A 20,822-nucleotide genomic window follows, 5' to 3' on the forward strand; every position below is an offset into this window, starting at 1 on the left:
AAACCTGCACTCCTGCTAATAAGCGTACCAGAGTTCAGCTCAATGCTCACATGGCTCTGGCAAGTGCCGTCTTTTAATACTCCACCTTAGGGGCATCCTACTGTGACAAGTTCATCAGCGCTTCGGCTCGGAAGAAGCACACTCATAATATGTTCAGTTTCCTTTTTATACAGTTCAGGGGTCTTTGAACTGGAGTTTCCAGAAGCAGTTAGTTAGTATACAAAGGGTCTCTCTTCCCTGGGCATATCTTCAAAAGTTTGGCTTCAGAGGGGAAGAATTTGCATTCCCCTCACTTCAAGGTATTTCCCGAGGAATTCCACTTCACATGTATTGTTCCTAAAAGATCTTTGAACTTCCAGAAATTGTATTAATCTTGTTTTTCTACTAAAGACATTCCATATAATCTCACAATAGGACAAACTTTACTGAATTCAATTAAACCTTATTGAATGAGGGTTAACACCTTTGGAGCTCATTGTATAACAAATGCAAATCTTTATGGAATTAAGACAAAGTTTGTAAAAGCAGCAAAGAATCCTGTGGCACCTTATAGACTAACAGACGTTTTGGAGCATGAGCTTTCGTGGGTGAATACCCACTTCGTCGATGGGTATTCACCCACGAAAGCTCATGCTCCAAAACGTCTGTTAGTCTATAAGGTGCCACAGGATTCTTTGCTGCTTTTACAGATCCAGACTAACATGGCTACCCCTCTGATACAAGACAAAGTTTGTTCAGGATATTACAGGATATTGTCAACCTGTCTCATCTAACCCGTCACAAGGCATTTGCAATAGCCTATTGATACATACCTTGGTATAGCTTATTGCTACCAGGGGCACTGGAACAATTTGTATAGTGAGGGTGCTGAAAGAGCCATTTTACCAAACTGTAAACCCTAGATATAATGGTAACCACTTCAAGCCAGGTGGTATGGCAGCACTCCCAGAACATCTAGTTCCAGCACTTATGATCTACACACAAACACTGCATCAGGGAGACCAGGATCAGGAGGTCACGTGGGATGACATGGGTAATAAGGGTTTTCCATTCTAGTCTGTATTATTTATAAGTGATGTAATGATGTAATGATGGATGTCATGATCGAGTGATACAAAGTACTTACATTGGAAGCTCTTTGGGGGTAGGGACTTTCTTTTTGTTGTGTGTTTGCACAGCACTAGCACAGTGCGGTCCTAGTCTGTGTCTAGGACTTCTAGTTATTTCTATTGAAGCAGTGCCTAAGAAGGAAAAGAAGGCTGCAGCTAATGTATGAGGCAGCAGCTCTCTAAAATGAGAGAGGCTTTTGAGAGTGTCTCTACACAGCACTCAGAGGTCTGACTGCAGCATCTGTAGACGTACTTCCCGAGCTGGCTTTGATCTAGCTCGTTCAGTAACAACGCGCACTAGCTGGAGTACATAACCAGGGTGCCCGGTTGGGGATGTACAGCCTGTGCTGCCACAGCGTCACGGCTATTGTTATTCAAACGAGCTAGATCAAAGCTAGCTCAGAAGGTATGTCTACGTGTGCCTCAGTCGCACCTCTGAGTGCAGTGCAGATGTACAGCGACATCACATGCAAGGTGCATGTTGTGGCAAAACTAGGAATGCATCTGTTAAAATGCATCTTTTAACAGTCCTTACTATGCTGGTGTAAGGCAGGGTATTTTTTCCAGGATTAATGACTAGATAAGCCAGATCCTGATCACTGGGAAGTGCTCTTCATCTTGATATTTACTGCTATGTAATATCACCACACTTAGAGTGACTGATGTTACAGTCTCACCCTTTTATCTTGAGCTTCACAGAGTATCCCAAGCGTATTTGCAAGCATCTTTCTGAGAAATACAAGTGACAAAGTGGTTGAGAGCTACAGATCCATTAATAATGTGACATCAGTATCCTTATGTAACCTAAATATTTGCTACAAACTTTATCAAGATGGCACAAAAAGGTTTTACAGCTGGTTTTTAATGTCAGTTAAAGAAATGTGTTTCCTTCTTCCAACACAGATCTTCTTGTGGCAATCCAAGCTAATTGCAAAATCCAAATCAAGAACCAAAGGTAATTCCCTCTGCTCTTTAGAGACTTTCTCAAATAATATTGATCAAAAAGAGAAGTAGATCTTGTGGAAGCAATAGAAGGAAATTCACACACTGCTGCTGGTATAGTTAGAAGAATTCATGCTGTAAAATAGTCAATACAGCACTTTTTATGAGTGCTATATTCAAAAGGGAAATAATGAAAAAAATCCCCAAAACTATATAGAAATCATAGCTCCCAAGAGGCACCTGAAAAGGTAGTCACACATTTACAAGCATGAAACAAAGACAGAGGTTGTGCCAGGTCATTTGGAGTGGGACGAAAACACTGAGAACACAACGCTTCTTTTTCACCTTCTCTGCAAAAAAGGCAACTTCCCTAAATCTCAAAGCTCTCAATCCTGGTTGTGGGCTGCAAATTACTGTTTGCTCAGGTGCCGTGTATATAGTCTATACAGCTCCAGTGGCATGAGATTGCAAATACAATGAACAAGATAGGGATAAACAGTGTGTGTTGATTAGAAGGAGCACAGCTGGCAGGATTGGACTGCACTAGCATGCTTTAAACACCACCCACAGCCTTAAAGGTGCTTTTCCAAAAGTGATTTAAATCCTCTCTGACAGAGAAATAAGATACGTATTGCTATATGCTGGCAAGGAAGTTAAGAGTATTCAGATTTTGCATGCTTCCTATAGGTCAATGAAACTTTTAAAGAGGTCTGTATGCAGTAAGAGCCATTCAGAATCAATAGATATTCACCCGAGAAACTTCTCACTCTAAACATGCCTGTTGGAGAGGCTCTGTTCTAAGGCCCCAATTCAGCAAAGCACTTCAGTGCTTTACTTAATAGTGATGGCCTAATGGATGCTTAATGTAAAGCACATTTTTAGTTGCTTTGCTGAATCAACACCAAAACATTACAGTAACTTTAATGACAATCAAAACTACTATTTAATAAATAATTGATAAATAAACTGAAACCAAGTACACAGTGTGTACTTTCATTCATATGAAGTAAAGGACCAACAATGCAATCAAATAATTAATCCTTTTAAAGTCCACTACAGTCTGCAACATATATTCACTTAAAAGTATGTGAGCAACATTAGCTGTTGTATTACAGTAGTCACTATTAACCAGTCAAAATTTACTGTACCCTGTGACAAAACTGCAGAAAGAACCAAGTTTGTGCATAGATGGAGTGTGTGCACTGTAGTTGTCTCTGGCTCTAATGGTTTGCAAAGGTAGGAAGTTTCTAACATGGCCTTTTCAGATCTCCCAACCTCGGGCATGTATGTAGGGAAGACTGGTTTAGCCTAAAAATAGGATTTTATGGATATACGATATGAGTGTAATTGTTTTATTTTGGAAACCCAAATGTAAGCTAGCATTGTCACTGACAGAAGAAGAAAGGATGAAATGAGATGTCAGAGATAGGTTGAGTGGTGAGCCCTGGTTAGGCTGCATTTACTAAGGGTATGGCTACACTACCCGCCGGATTGGCGGGCAGCGATCGATCCATGCGATAAATCAACCCCTGAGCCCTCTCCCATTGACTCCTGTACTCCAGCACTGTGAGGCACACAGGCAGAGTCGACGGGGAGCGGCAAACTCACCGCAGTGAAGACACCACAGTAAGTCAATCTAAGTACGTCGACCATAGCTGAAGTTGCGTAACTTAGATCGCCCCCCCACACACACACTTTGTGTAGACCAGGGCTAAGGAATGGAAAGAAATGTGGGTAGTTAAAACTGGAAGGAATGATCTGTCATCATCTCTTTGGATTTTTCAAACCAAAGAGGAGTGGAAGAGGTGTAAGGAATGAGCAAGAGTGGAAACTCCTCATGCCAATTGAAAACAAGGTATTTTCTGAGCATTGCCCAAGGTTTGGATTTGTTCCAATTTCCTTTGGTAAACACCTGTGCAATTTCACAATGTTATTGCAAGATTATATATGCAAAACTAGAAGTTACTTGTGCAAGTGCCTCTTCCCAAACAAAAGCCTGTCTATATTATTATAAATATTTTATGGGTGAAGTACCGATAACTAAAATAAGTTTTACTATGCTGGAGCCCATTTACAAGGATCCACAGGGAAACAACTTCCTCTCTCTACCAAGTATCAGACATATATTACCACATGCAAGCACAAATTAGTTAAACTGCATTTTCTTTTAATTACTAGCACTTTTTGCATCCACTTGTGGTTCTCCTTTCATTTTAAATTCATGGTGGTCATAGCACCAAACAAGCATCAATGAGACTTTCATGGTCTGTGAAAATAATTTTCCCAGTACACAACTAACAAGAACCCTTAGCGCTTGTTGCCCTGCTACATTGTGAGAAGCAATACCGGTCTTGCAGGAACTCATTTCAAGTGTGGGGGAGGCTCCATATTTGCCCAGATCTCGCAGTTCCCGTTAATTGAAGTTGTATGTTTAACTCCTCATTCACCAACTCTAAATAGACCCATTAATGTACATATTGGCTTTACTTGCACTCTTTGGAAAAATAAACAATCTAGTGGCAAAACTGAGACACACTAATGTAATGGTAAACTTCATGTGTAAAGTGATTTTTCAGAGGCGATGAGTACTCATAGCTCATATCGACTGAAGCTGATATTGTGAGTGTTCACTATCTTTGAAAATCAGGTCCCGGGCAATGTGGCCAAGGCACAGAGTGAATCAATGCAGATCCAAGAATCAGATTCAGCAGTTTTCAATCTTAGTCCCTTGCTGTACCCACTAGAAGATGACAGTACTTCACAGATGAGAATGTACAAGAGATTAGTCCATGTTACCCTTTTATATTGAGGAATCTAATACTCTTTAAGACAAAAATAGTAATAAAAGCCTTTCAGCAACCCTTTTCCTGTGATACGTGAGTGTAGAACAACAAAGGCTGAAGCCCCCCTCCCCTACCTTTCAGAATACCTAACTGCATGTGTCACAGGAAGTAAGGTGGTTTGCAGAGTGCTTTGTTCCTTTCTTCAGCAGCGAAGTAGGTAGTTGCATCCCTGCTTGTTTGAAGGGGAGGAGAAGGAGAGGAGGGCAAAGTATTAGGGTGGTGATGGTTCAGCAGGAAACAGGCCAGGGAGCACTAAAGGCCTTACATTCAGGGCTGGTGCAACCCATTAGGCGACCTAGGCGGTCGCCTAGGGCGCTAACATTTGGGGGGCGGCGGCCGCCCCAGTCGGCAGCAGTATTTCGGGGGTGAGACCGTACGCTGCCTCTGTCGGGGGCGGGACCTTCCGCCACCTAGGGCGCCAAAAAAGCTCGTGGCGCTCCTGCTTACATTGTTCCTGCTCCTTCATTGTCCATTGCTTTCTAGGTCCCCAAACACATGCAGAGATCCCTCACACACATACATTCTGTTCCTGTCTCCAGGTAAAGGGGGCGGGGGAAGGGAATGGGGAAGATATTATTTAGTGGTTACAGCAAGGTGGTGTGGATGTCAGGAATCCTAGATTCTATTCTCAGGCATAGTTATAGCAGAGGGCACTGGACTGGAAGTCTCTGTCCCTGGATTCAGTCTTAGTACTGCAGAAACATGGACCAGCTTCTCTCATCTCCAAGTTGATGAATTCTTCTTTTTTTTTTAGTTGTTTCTTCATTGGCAAACAGCACTCAAAGGATCTGGTAGGCCTTTGACTAGCAACTGCAACTGTGTTGTCAACTGACCAAACAGAACTGGCCTACATATAAACTCAGCCCTCTAGTTTTTTCCATTACTAGGCAGCTGACTTCATTTTCTGAGTTACCATCCTGTGTTCTGAGGCTGCACTGTACACAGTGTCCAAAGAAAAATAAAACAATTGCTCTGTATTGGCAAGGACACAAGATACTTTTTGTATACCTTTTCAAAGACAAGGAAGGGAGCACAGCCTGACCCTTCCAAGACACCTAATCCAAACACAGGTTTTCTTGCTGTGTGATGCTGCCTCTGGAGAGAGCTTACAAGAGAAGTCCAAAGTCATTTCTTTACTGATCTGGCCCCTTTACTGATCTGGCCCCTTACATGCACTCTGTCCTTGTTTCCCTACCTTTCCTTGCTATCAAAAGTACACAGGGGATCATCTTGGAGGTGTTTATGCTGCATGAGAGTCCTATGCAAATATAGCACCTCCCCCCACACCATGAGTTACAAAAGATCATCTACACCTAGACTAAGTTATACCCTCACCCCTGAAGCCTGTCTCTCAAGTTACACCTTCTCTTGGGTCTAGCTGGGACCCAGTTGCATACTTTAGTCACTGTTTAGCTGCTGAGAACTGCATATGACCCTGTATTTCTTACACTATAGAATTTTTCTATCTGAATTAATAGGAAGGCAGGGGCAGCTCTATGTTCTTTGCCGCCCCAAGCACGGCAGTCAGGCAGCCGAATTTCCACTGAAGCCGTGGGACTGGAAGACCTCCCGCAGGCATGCCACCGAAGGCTGCCTCACTGCCGCCCTCACAGCTTGCCGCCCCAGGCACGCGCTTGCTGCGCTGCTGCCTGGAGCCGCCCCTGTAGGAAGGGGAGAGGAAATGAAGAGCACCCTTGCCTGAAACCTTGAGAGTGTAAAGTATCCCAAGCAAACAACATAACTTTATGCTCTCAGGGACGAGGGTGCCATAAGGTTAGTATAGAAAAGGTGTGTCCACATTAAGAAGCTATTAATGCCTTGCAAGCTTTAGAATATATATCCCCATTCTATCCTATTGAAGGTCAGAGGCAGATTAGGGGTTTGTGGGGCCCTGGGCCAGAGCAAGTGGGGCCCCACCTCACCCCTTCTGCCTGCAGTCCTCCCCTCCCCATCCCCCGCACTCCTGCTGGGGAAATGGGGTTGGGTCACAGGGGCTTTCCCCGTCCGCCCGGCGCTCCTGTCGGGGAGTGGGGTCGAGGCGTGGAGGCTTCCCCCACTCCCCAGCAAGAGCGCCGGATGGGTGGAGTGGCGCAAGCCCCCGCGCCCCGCCCCAGCGCCTCAGCACGAGTGCCAGGTAGAACAGGTTGGGGCATGGGGGTTCCCATTTTTCCAGGGGCCCTCCAATTGTCCAGGGATCTGGGCCTGGGCCCCATTGGCCCAGCGGCTAATCTGCCACTGTCAAAGGTGCAGTGTATGTCTGGAGAGAAGGCCATAACAGGGACAGCCAAGTTTTCAGCTGTCCAAACAGCTAAAGAAGTTGTTGCAAATTATCCCTGTACAGTATATTTCTTATAAAACATACAATGTAGACAGGCTGATTCAATAAAAACAAATATACAGCCAGGCACAAGGCCAGAACTTCAGCTAATATTTTACAGCTCTAGTTCATCAAGAAAATAATGTGATTGTTTTATCAGAGAAGAGGGGATTGAAGTATTCTGCTAACACTTACCTGACTGTTGTGATTAGCAGACCCCTGCTTCCACCTCATGCACTTGCACACATATTTTTGTATTAACATCTGTGCACAAAGTTCATTGATTCTAACACACTGATAGACTTTATGTGCAAAGCCATTTTTTCTCCCAATGGATTTTACAAATACAGATTGTATCACCAGCACACATTGGTGTTGCTGCTAGTGTGTAGATATGTGCACATCAGGGCTGGCTCTACTGTTTTTGCCGCCCCAAGCAGCGCGCCGAATTGCCGCTGTGGATGGTGGGGGCAGTCCGTGTGCCGTTAGGGCGGCACGCGTGTTTTTGCGGTGGCGGCAATTCGGCGGCAGCTTCTGTCTTCAAGGACAGCTGAACATAGAAGCTGCTGCCGAATTGCTGCCACCACGGAAACACATGTGCTGCCCTAATGGCACACGGACTGCCCCCGTCGTCTGCGCCGGCAATTCGGTGCGCTGCTTGCGGGCAAAAACACACGGACTGCTGCCCCTTGCAGATTGCCGCCCCAAGCACCTGCTTGGAATGCTGGTGCCTGAAGCCTGCCCTGGTGCACATGCAACATACAAGTGTAAGTGGAGGCTGGGTTGAGATCTCGCTGAACTATATCCTCTGAGTGTACTCCTGGGGTCTGGATATACAGTAGGGATGCCTCTTTTCTTTTTTTGTCATCTAACACTATAATGAACTACACTAGAAACCAAATATGAACTTCCCCTGCCCCACAAATTTGGGGGTATTCAAATTCTGGGCCTGAACCAGGATCTACATTTTACATCCTAGGTACCATCTTCTCTTATCAAGAGATTAACTTCCGGCTGACTAGGAAACTGTGCAGCTGTCAGAGCAAAACAGGCCGATTACTCTATTACAAGGGCAAGCATTAACTAACTGCTTTTTCTTTATAACATAGGAAGCTGGGTGATCATCACTCCATACCTACGATAGATGAAAGCACAACCGTACCAGGATATACCTTATCTTTGTATAACTATAACAAAAGATCATCTCATTGAGGTTATACCTCCTAGACAAGTTTGGTTTGGAGTTTGTTGGGTCTGGATGAGTCTTGCAAAATTCAACAGCAAAGTTTCTGCAACTAGACCTGCAGATGTATCAATCAAGATGCTGCTCTCTATGTGGCCTGCTTGATTTGTTTATTTACAAATCGATGTGAGTTTCAATTTAATTTTGAATATCTGATAAGTGTTGCCAGTGGTGATAAGCAGCAACAACGCTATGATTGCACTGATTTTATACAGCAGCCACTCTAGTAGTTTCAAATTAGCATTATCTAAAATCTTAAAAGTTTTCACCTTTGGAATGTGGAATACTTTTATAAATGAGAGCACCTGCCCCATTTTTAAGCCCTAGGAAACGTACTAAACTGCTATATTAGCTTTCCAATCTTATGAGTATTTACTATGAACAAATTTCTTGGAGAGGTAGCAACTTAGCACAGCTTTGTTTAATTGGTTCATCCTGGCAGTTATGTTCACAGACTGCAAATAACCCAATATTAACCATGAGGTTAACTTGTCCTCTGAACCTTCTAACCAAAGTCTGTGACTACTTCCTTCTGTGAATTTACTCCACAGTAAGGCCTAACACCTCCCCACCCAAACCCTGGTGTCCAATACAAATCATAGCCCTCTCTCAAAGGAGGAAAACAATCGAGTTTGTCACTGGCACCTCTCAAGCCTGGAAATAATTTCTTTGGTTGGCTGAACAGTGAAGAGTTGGGAACTCTGACCAGAATTCAGCACAGGAACTGCTGTTATTCCCTTGCACTTCCTGGTAACTTTGACTACTTGGGGGGTGGGGGGTGCACACTGACAAAATCAGGAGTGGCCAGTCTCTGCTGGCATCCTCAGGACAGTTTCCTGAGATTATTACACTTTAGTCTGGGGTTTGGCTAATCATAGCATTAGCAAAGGCAAATTGTATCTCTTGGTTTTCACTCTCCATGCAAACAAACAATCTGTTTTTAATCCTTGTTTGTTTATGTTTTATTTTCAAATATAGGTGAGTGCTCCCCATCTCCAAGTAAGTAAAGGGAAAACTGGGAAGAGACTTCCACTATAAATGTGTTGGAAGACAGTGTATTTGGGAAGTAATATTTTAATGGAAGAATTTTTAATCAGATACAATGAGGAGTCCTTGTGGCACCTTAGAATCTAACAAATTTATTTGGGCATAAGCTTTTGTGGGCTAAAACCCACTTCATCAGATGCATGGAGTGGAAAATACAGTAGGCAGGTATAAATACACAGCACATGAAAAGATGGGAGTTGCCTTAGCAAGTTGGGGGGCAGTGCTAACGAGTCAATTCAATTAAGGTGGAAGTGGCCTATTCTCAAGAGTTGATAAAAAGAGGTAACAGATACCTTCCTTAAATACACAGTCAAAGTATTCATATTCACACCGTAGTTAACAAAAGTATGTAATCTCTACAGTCTTTGATTCCTCCATATTAAGTGAGTTAAGCATATAAGTGAAGGTAGATTAGACATTCATTCCACATTTTCTTTAATATCACCCCATTCCCATGTTAACAGCTGTAGAACTTACTAAAAGCATCCTCCTTTGTCACTGGAAGGACCCTGAAGCTCTTCTCTCAGTGACTGGAAACATGGGATAATCAGCCTCCCCTAACCAGCCCTCCATACAATTGCAGAAACCCGATGTGGTCCTCAGGTCAAAAAGTTCGCCCACCCCTGATTTAGACAGTCTTTGTTCAGTTTCTCTACCAGTTTTATACCTGCCACTGTTGCAAGATGTACCAGCAAGGTGGCACAAACTCCACTGTTGGCAATGGTACTGTGGAGACTTTGGCAGAATGAGGCAGTGCATGATTACTGCTGGAGCTTCATATCAGCAGGTCAAATGGCAGTTACCAGTAGGTTTGATTAGACCTGATCAAGTAATGTTATTTTCCCAACAATGGGCATTAATGCAACAAGTGCGTTGTTCTCACTGCCCTGAAGATAGCTGTCTCTGAGAAGTCTTCTGATGTTACCACTTTGAGCAAGGTTCTTTTCTTTTTCTTTCCTTTTTAAAGATCATCCAAGCATACTGAAAATCACTTTGAGCAATGTAAGGATATTAGTGCTGACTCATAGAATCATAGAATCTCAGGGTTGGAAGGGACCTCAGGAGGTCATCTAGTCCAACCCCCTGCTCAAAGCAGGACCAATTCCCAACTAAATCATCCCAGCCAGGGCTTTGTCAAGCCTGACCTTAAAAACCTCTAAGGAAGGAGATTCCACCACCTTCCTAGGTAACCCATTCCAGTGCTTCACCACCTTCCTAGTGAAAAAGTTTTTCCTAATATCCAACCTAAACCTCCTCCACTGCAACTTGAGACTATTACGCCTTGTTCTGTCATCTGTTACCACTGAGAACAGTCTAGATCCATCCTCTTTGGAACACCCTTTCAGGTAGTTGAAATATCCCCCCTCATTCTTCTCTTCTGCAGACTAAATCCCAGTTCCCTCAGCCTCTCCTCATAAGTCATGTGCTCCAGTCCCCTAATCATTTTTGTTGCCCTCCTCTGGACTTTTTCCAATTTTTCCACATTCTTCTTGTAGTGTGGGGCCCAAAACTGGACACAGTACTCCAGATGAGGACTCACCAATGTCGAATAGAGGGGAATGATCACGTCCCTCGATCTGCTGGCAATGCCCCTACTTATACAGCCCAAAATGCTGTTACCCTTCTTTGCAACAAGGCACACTGTTGACTCATATCCAGCTTCTCGTCCACTGTAACCCCTAGGTCCTTTTCTGCAGAACTGCTTCCTAGCCATTCGGCCCCTAGTCTGTAACAGTGAATGGGATTCTTCTGTCCTAAGTGCAGAACTCTGCACTTGTCCTTGTTGAACCTCATCAGGTTTCTTTTGGCCCAGTCCTCTAATTTGTCTAGGTCCCTCTGTATCCTATCCCTACCCTCCAGAGTATCTACCACTCCTCCCAGTTTAGTGTCATCTGCAAACTTGCTGAGAGTGCAGTCCACGCCATCCTCCAGATCATTAATGAAGATATTGAACAAAACCGGCCCCAGAACTGACCCTTGGGGCACTCCACTTGAAACCGGCTGCCAACTAGACATGGAGCCGTTGATCACAAAAAAAAACCCCTTCCATTTTTTGGTTTGTATACACTACTGGCATGATTGCACACGTGCAAACACACACATACACATGCCTTGCTAAGGCTAGGCTAAAAATGTATGGTGAAATCCTGTCCTTACTGAAGCCAATGGCAAAACTCCCATTCACTTCAGTGGAGGTTTGCGCCAGTCATTTCAGTCTTGGCAGCAGTCATTTCAGAAAAAGTATACATATACATGTGCCCAAGAATCTCACCGTTGAGTTGGCTATTGTTCTGGTTTAATGAGCTGAGGTGGGTGTAATCTAAAAGGAACTGTAAAATTCCAACTGAAAAAGCAATTGAATACTGATGGAATGGTAGATACACTGGAGGTGTAGGGATAGGGTCCAGAGTGACCTAGACAAATTGGAGGATTGGGCAAAAAGAAATCTGATGAGGTTCAACAAGGACAAGTGCAGAGTCCTGCACTTTAGGATGGAAGAATCCCATGCACTGCTATAGGCTGGGGACCTACTAGCCAAACGGCAGTTCTGCAGAAAAGGACCTGGGGATTACAGTGGATGAGAAGCTGGATATAAGTCAACAGTGTGCCCTTGTTGCCTAGAAGGCTAATGGCATATTGGTCTGCATTAGTAGAAGCATTGCCAGCAGATCTGGAGTATTGTGTCCAGTTTTGGGCCCCCCACTACAGAAAGGATGTGGACAAATTGGAGAGAGTCCCATGGAGAACAACAAAAATGATTAGAGGGCTGGGGCACATGATTTATGAGGCAAAGCTGAGGGAACTGGGCTTATTTAGTCTGCAGAAGAGAAGAGTGAGGGGGGATTTGATATCAGCCTTCAACTACCTGAAGGGGGGTTCCAAAGAGGATGGAGCTAGGGTGAGCTGTTCTCAATGGTGGCAGATGACAGAACAAGAAGCAGTGGTGTCAAGTTACAGTGGGAGAGGTCTAGGTTGGATATTAGGAAACACTATTTCACTAGAAGGGTGGTGAAGCACTGGAATGGGTTACGTAGGGAGGTGGTGGAATCTCCATCCTTAGAGGTTTTTAAGGCCCAGCTTGACAAAGCTCTTGCTGGGATGATTTAGTTGGTGTTGGTCCTGCTTTGAGCAGGGGGTTGGACTAAATGACCTCCTGAGGTCTCTTCCAACCCTAATCTTCTATAATTCTAATTTAGGGTCTGACTGTAAACTCTTTACTTCAGAAAAGGTCACACAAGCAAAGGTACCATTGTAACTGGAGCACCAAGTGAAATTCACAAAACAAATGTGCCCAAATATTTTTTTTCCTGCTATTCTACCATACCGACAATACATGGGAAACAGTAATTTCTCACTAAAATTCCTCAAATTCCAATAAAAATATGCACAATTTGAAAATAACTATCCAGCAACTATAGAAATTGTACAATATATAAAGACCTTTCAGTAAGTGCCAGAAAAATCATTCCATACTTATTTTTAATAGTCATAAAAGTAATAAAAGCTAAGTGAAGCACATTTACATTTCATACCAACCACTGATAGTGCCTCCCAGTTACCATACAAGACAAGTCATTCAAAAAACAATGAAACACTTTGGCACAAGTATGCAGTCTATCGTCTATTAAAACTACATTAAATGAGATTTTCAGGGAAGCATAGGAACTTCATATCTGATATTTTCCCTTAGTCTTTGCTAAGAGAGAAATAGCATGTAATATTGAGGCATAATGGGGGTGGGAGAGCACTGCATGATGCAATGATTGCATCTAGTGGTAGAACTTAGATGGGAGAATGAATGTCAGAAAGAAACCACCACCCTCGCTGTGAATATGGCAGTGTACAAACATGTGTCTGGAAATATTACTATATTCAACATATTAGGAGCCTGATGACTGTCTTCCCAGTAACTTCAGAGGGCTTTGGCTCAAGCCATTAGTGTACACATACAGCACCCAAAAGGTTAAGTCTTTTACAGTTTCATTGAACTGTACCTGTTTCCCTCTTTCATTAATTTGGAAAGAACCTTGAGAAATTAATAACAAGGTGCTTCACGTGGTGAAAAAGGATATAAGTTAGTGAAATTTAAATTCACAAGTTACATTCAGTGGCATTGTAAATGGAATATTCTCTTTAACTTTCTTTACTACTGAAAATAATGGACTCTTTTCATAGCAGTTCTCAAGAAGTGTACATAGCCAATGAGTCTACACGTGCATTTGACTGCATATATTAAATATTTTTGTTGTAAATTATTTACAGGTAGGGAAGTATTTAGAGTGCTCTTGTTTTTGCTTATGCACAAGTGCAAGTGTTTCAGTGAAAAAGAAATGGAAACTTATGCTAGTTCACAATAAGTGAAGTCTATAGTTTTTTTTTTAAGCCAGTTGCAATTTAAATTTAAATAAATCTTACTGGAGGACAGGAATCACCTTACAGGATCACACCAGTGGTCCATTTAGTCCAGTATCATGTCTTCAACTGTGAGCAGCACTAAATGCTTCAGTTAAAGATGCAAGAAGCCCCAAAGTGGGAAATTATTGAATCATCTGCCCATAGGCAAGTTTTTGTCTAATCCCCATCATTTAGGCATGAAGGTTCATATCCCTTCCAATTTTATTTTTTAAAATCCCATCTAATATAACTGTATTTTCATTATCCATATAAATGTCCAATCTGGCCTCAAAGACAGTTTCTGGCAATGAATTCCACAGGTACTGTGTGGAAAAAGAATTTTTTCTTGTTTTCCAAGAGAGACAGAGGGAAAGGGAGCTAGGTTTCGAATACTAGCCAATGGTGCAGTTAGGAAGCCACAAATGTTCAAGTAATGTGAAAGCTCTCATCCGCAACACACAAAACTGGTGTGTTCACATGGTAATTCTGCATCCCATGACCACCTCTCAGATCCATAGGACTCCACAACAGGACTCCACATGACCATCCCTCAAATCAAATTATCTTATCTGTTGACTCAGGCTGTTTAGCACCGTGCCAGTGATATGAGCAAAATACCTTGGAGTGTGCTGTTAAAGTTATTGTGGTGTTTTTAGTCCAGTTTTGCATTTATTACTCAGAAAACACCAAAAATGGCTGAACTTTTAAATTGGAAAGTTGGTATGCTGTTAGTACTAACTGAGGAGTTCATACGTGACTGGATTTTTTCTGGTAATTAATCTGAAATTAAAATACTGAGTACTGTGTATGTGCAGCAGATATTTGTTTTAAGGCAGACAGTTTGCACTTTTAGAGATATAGGATCTGAGTCTCTACTTTACTATACCAGTTTCATGCCAGTGTATCCTGAACTGGTGGAAGTGTAGCTGTGTAACCCTGGTGCAACAAAAATCAGGTCAACAGTCAAAGTCTATCAGTAGCATTTTTCAGAAATACACTCTTCCTCCCCTCCCCCCATGTATGTAAATTGGCACCAGACATTTAAAATTTAACCTGAGTTCTCCTATTCCCAGGTTATACCATTATATCACCAATGTAGATTTCCCAGTCCCTCAAACCCTAAGGTGAACTCCCACTGACTTCAGTGGAGTCAGGATTTCACCCTTCGGGCTCCAGTAGTTAGTGGCTCACTCAAGCATGATTAGCAGGTTATTAACACAGAAATATGTCCAAGAAAACAATGTCTCACACAGTGCTGTAATATGAACTGGACACAGTGTTCTCACCAGCCTAACAACCTGTATCACCCAATCCTTTCAGTTTACTCCACTTTACTGGATTGTGAGTAACAAAGCATCATGCCCCTAGCTCTGCTGGTGGATTAGTATTGCTGTTTCACAACCATCTGCACATTTACAGAATCAAGCCCATAATGCACAATGCAAACACGTTATCCATCAAACAAACCTTCTGAGACTAACATACCTAGCTAGTCAGACTAATATTGACACATCAACACTCCTTTCCTTCTGTTTCTCTCATAACCAACAGATAAATCCAATTTAACTGGAGCTTTTAGTTGTCATGGTCCAGTTATTTCTTCTCAGAACTTTCTCTTCCTCTACATGTTTACAAAGTTCCTGCTAACTTAAACCAGTCACTGAGAGTATGTCTGCAATGTAAGCCCAGGGTTAGTGGGACATGAGTCAGCTGACCCATGTTAGGGAACCCTGGGCTTGAGCATCTGCACTGAATTTTAACTGTATGTTACAACTTTTCTAACCCATGCTCAAACCTAGGGCTTTGGTGTCCACACTGCAGTGCGTAGATCTGTGTCAAAGTAATCATATCCCAGAGTTCCTAGTGCCCCCCCCACCCCAAAATGTGGCTGCTCTAGTCCTAGGACTGTGGTGCACTGTGGGAAAACTTTGCTGCCCACCCTACTCACATTATAGGACGTTTGAAGCAGCTCACTTTGCAAAAGGCTTTATTGCAAACCCAGGAGGTTCTCTGATAGTATGCTGGCAGAAGAGAACGGGTTAACGCTGAACTGAGTTGCTGCTGTTTTCAAAGCAGGGGTGTAGCTTCCATTTGCCATAGAGCGGATTGCAGATTGTTGGGATAGAAAGGACTAAGGCAGTTGTCCCATGGAATTGTGGGATACTTCCAGGTGACTCCTAGGACCCCAGTCAAGCTGGGCTGTATCTACACTGCAAAGCAATAGGGCTCAGCCCCTGGGTTCCAGCTTAACTTGAGCTTGGACCCTCCAGCCCTGCAGGAGGGTCCTAGGACCCTGAATCTGAGTTAGTGCAATTGCAGTGCAGAGACAAAAGGGGTCAGGCATAGGCTTATGTTGCAGTATAGACATACCCAGAGTCTTAAAGCTCTTACCTGGCCCATAGCTTAGAAGGATTTTTTTCTAGAGCTCTGAAAAGAATGGAAATTCCATTTCACAGAGGATTTTTATATTTCAAAATTTGGTTTTGTTCCAATTTGGAAATTTTGAAATCCTCTGCAAAAGAAAAGCCAGAAAAAAATCATTTTGGATTGACTGAAACATTTTGTTCAGATAAAAATCAAAACATACTGATTTTGCTTTAAAAAAAAAGTTTATTCTATAATACATATCTAATTTAAAAACTTAAAATTCTGAAATTAAAATATATTTCTAAATGAAAAATGTAAACGGTTCATTTTGGCATTTTTGGAACTTTTCCCCTTTGTTTTCTCTGAAACAAATTTTTGGTTAAATTGATACAGTTTTGCAAAATCTTTCATTTTCAATCGAGCTGCATTTTTTGACATGAAACTGTTCCACTGAACTTTTTTCCAAACAGTTATTCCTACTGCTAACATCTGCCCTCTTTAGAATCTTGCAGCATGGTTTTCTCTACTTTTTGCACTCATCTTCTCTACTCCCACTTCTGTAAACTCATTTAAAGAAATAATGAGCCAGAGTCTCCACTGGTGCAAATTGACTCACTCCACTGAAACCAACAGAGCCATGCCAATTTACATCATCTGAAGATCTGGCCCAGTATCTATCGTGTTCATAATTAAAATGGCAATGTTTACCACACCATAGTATTTGAAATAGCAAAGCTGTTTCTTATTCTAAATACAGGGCAATACTGTGCTATTTCAGATACCACAGTGTGATACCATGGTATTGTAAATGCTGACTTTTTAATGGTGACACTGTAATTAGGCGACTTTCTGTAATTCAGTACACTTAAATCTGCTACATTACTCTCTCGTCTATTCATTTCTGTATCCTCTTCTTTCTGGCTACTTTTCATGACCCTCTTATTATACCCTAGGATAAAATCCTGAGATTCTTAATCAATTTCCACTCCATTTTTCCTTTATCCTTATTCACATACTCTCCCATTTTTCCATAGGATTTGGCCCATATAAATTACAACAGAGCATTTTTTCCATCTTACTTTATAATGTACAGAATTTTCCAAAACCTTTAACATTCACATTTTCTATTATATGTGTTACAGTATTTGTAATTCAAAAGACATTATAGCAAATGGCTCTCTGCAACATTCCAATGAAAATAAGTTCCAGATCTAAACATCCTGAAACTTTGGGGAAATTCAGATTCAGATCCTAACTTTGTGCCTCGGTCAATTTGTACTAAAAATATTGCATTGACTGCTGCTGTTGCAACCATCCAGTTCTTTCCCTTGTTGACATCACTTTCTGGGTAGGGAGATGCGTATAACTTGGTTCCTCTGGTTCAGCTATTGTTACAATCCAGTTTGTTCCCCATCCTTCCTCCCTCTGAGGGAGAGGGAAAAAGTACAGTGCTGACTTCCTCTTGGTCTCTGCCCTTGTTATGCTCAGTCCTCTTTCTGGACCCTATACAGGCAATTTCTTGGGATAGGACTAGACCCAATAGCCTTTTTTTAGAGACACCCAGCAGTCCCAGAAGTCCCATTCACTTTTCTTTTTCTTTTGGAAGGAAGACAGATAGTAATTCTCTTTTGGGACTGGTTTGATGCATTACCTCACAAAATAACAATGGGATTGTAAAGTAAATCTTAATTTTAACCAGAAAGTTGGTTTTACCAGTGGAAAACATAGAAATAAAGGGATTTTAATATTAAGGATCAAATCCTAGTATCAGCGCAGAGCCCGAATAAATGAGCTGTGCATTGAGCATTTGTAGTTGGGCTGGTGGAGAGGATGGATAGAAGGACTCTTCCCCCTAGATTGTACTCTGCAGCTTCTACTGTGGCCTTAAGGCTACAGTAGGCCCAGAGTTCCTCTCTGTAGTGGGAAGAAGGAATTGAACCAGATGGAAGAAGGATGGTCTTGTGCTTAAGCCATTAGACTGGGACTCAAGAGATGTGGATTTGATTGCTAGCTCTGGCACAGAATTCCTATGTGACCTTGGGAAAATCACTTAATTTCTCTGTGTCTCAGCTCCATGGCCTTAAAATGAAGATGGCAATTCTTCTTTCAAAACCTTGTGTATTTAAATTCCAAGCTCTTTGGGAATGGGACTGTCTATTATTGTGTGTCTGTATAGTGTCTAGTCCAGTGGAGCTTTGGATCTTTATTGAAGCTCCTAAACATTACTATAATACAAATAAATAAAAGTAATAACCTGTGTAGCTGTAGGTTCACAAACCTCACCCTCTCCTCCCTTGCAATCTATTTCCACAACCCCTCCCCCCTGTGCAATGAACCTCCACACCACTATGCTGTGCATCCCATAGAGTTGCAGAACCCCCAAATCCTACACCCCAGAACATAGAAAGTGTTCCTGTTCTAGAATCTGAACCAACGCCCATTGATGGGTCTTCTGTAAACAAGGAGGGGTCAGTATTTCCATGCATGAGTTTGCCTGATTTACAGTTGTATTACACAGTTTCAGGTGAGTCTAATGAGGCTAGGAGAAAGTTTCTGGTGTTAAGCAAAGTTAAGAAGTGAATTAATGTGCAGTCCATGTTACCCTTTAGAGAGCATGGTATGCAGTTATGTTATATTTTACTAAGACCTGTCAAATACTGCTTTGAGGACCTGTCCATGTTTCATCTGTTGAAATCCATTTAGATCATGTTTTGAAAGCAGACACTCATCCTTTATTAAAATACATCTTTTTAATGAGATTATTTCATGGCTGCCCAAAAAAGTCAAATTTTTTTTTACATCCACCTTATGGCAAAGTGCATGTATATTGCAGCATTGCAAGTGAATATAGAAAACAGTGTCGGTGAATATGTGCTTGGCCTGGGTGTTTTAGTACTGAGATAGCCTCTGCTTGTCTAGGAGACATTGCTTTTAAATATATATTTAAATATATACTTACACATTGGATAGGTATCTGCAAACTGTAGATAGGATTGCATATGCCTCTTCAGATAAACAATTTTACGCCTTCCCAGAGAAAGAACTACTTAACTTGTAAAAAGGGAGTTGTAGAACCAGTAACACCTATATGGCTGGCTGAAACTTGTTGCATAATGTAACTTTTTACATGAGTCAAGATTCCTTGTTCTCAGTACAGCAAACTACATATGGGATATTACAGCTAATAAAAAATACCTCAGTGATGACACACGTTATGATTGATTACCACAGCAATACTATTCTGCAAACTGTGACAGTGCAGCATTAGGAAAGCAGCCTTTCTAAGGGTATGTGTACACTACCAGCCAGATCGGCGGGCAGCAATCGATCCAGCAGGGGTCAATCAATCCCCGAGCGCTCTCCCGTCAACTCCTGTACTCCACCACCGCAAGAGGCGCAGGTGGAGTCAACAGGGGAGCATCAGCAGTTGATTCACCGTGGTGAAGACACCACGGTAAGTCAATCTAAGTAAGTAGACTTCAGCTACATTATTCATGTAGCTGAAGTTGTGTAACTTAGATCAAATGCCCCACCCCCCACCCCCAGTGTAGACCAGGCCTAAGGCTGGCATGTTATTTGCCTAAGACATCACAACATGAAACTCTGCGTTTGATATGTAAAGTGGGAAAATATTGGGGACAAGTGGAATACAATTCTTTAGAAGCTTAATCCTGCTCCCCTGGAACTTAATGGGAATTTTATCACTAAATCCAATAGGAGCAGGATCTAGCACGGAATCCTTCATTAATATCTGTGATGTGTAACTTTTTAATTGTTTATTAAGTTTAAAAAAGAAGACAAGAAAAAATACACAAAGAACAGCAAATGGAAAACTGTTCTGATGAAACATTACATATAATGTGCTGGGTTTTTTTAGAAAAAGTACATAATATATCAATACATCACACTATAAAAATCATTTTGTTACAGAGTGACAATCTCGTACCAAATACATTCTTTTGCCCAGATAGAAATGAAAAGGAAGCCAAAATACCAGATATTTCTTCTAGCATATATTCATTTTTTTACCTGAGTTGCAAAGTATACACACACACACCTCTACCCCGATATAACGCTGTCCTTGGGAGCCAAAAAATCTTACTGCATTATAGGTGAAACCGCGTTATATAGAACTTGCTTTGATCCACCGGAGTGCGCAGCCCCGCCCACCCGGAGCGCTGCTTTACCACGTTATATCTGAATTTGTGTTATATTGGGTCGCATTATATCGGGGTAGAGGTGTGTGTATATACATATATACACACACAAACAGTGGGCTTGATTCTGATCTCACTTACTCCAGAGTAAATTAGGAGTTGAATTCAAAGCAGTTATACCAATGTAACACTGTGTGATATCAGAATAGCCCTCTACAGTTTTTAAGTCTTTCTTGTACCTCAGTAATATCTTTCTACCCACTTCACAGTCACTAAGAAACCACTTTTTCTTAAAAAAATTGAGGCTTGATTCTGTTTTCTTGCAAATCCAGAACTCCCACTGTCTTCATTAAACAGAGCAATTCCTTGTTCCTAAGAAACATACCTTAGAACATCAATCAA

The 20,822-nt window shown here is 42.0% G+C and overlaps 1 protein-coding gene across 1 annotated transcript in view; it reads left to right on the forward strand.

Annotated features, from left to right (window-relative positions):
* The first annotated feature begins 2,036 nt into the window (after positions 1-2,036).
* SLC39A8 (solute carrier family 39 member 8) overlaps positions 2,037-20,822 on the forward strand; it is a 71,215-nt gene continuing 52,429 nt past the window's right edge. The window contains exon 1 of the mRNA XM_045018469.1: positions 2,037-2,064. The gene's annotated coding sequence lies outside the window, so the exon portion shown is untranslated. The remainder of the gene's footprint in view (positions 2,065-20,822) is intronic.

Source organism: Mauremys mutica, chromosome 5, assembly GCF_020497125.1.
Source record: "Mauremys mutica isolate MM-2020 ecotype Southern chromosome 5, ASM2049712v1, whole genome shotgun sequence".
NCBI classification, from domain to species: Eukaryota; Metazoa; Chordata; order Testudines; family Geoemydidae; genus Mauremys; species Mauremys mutica.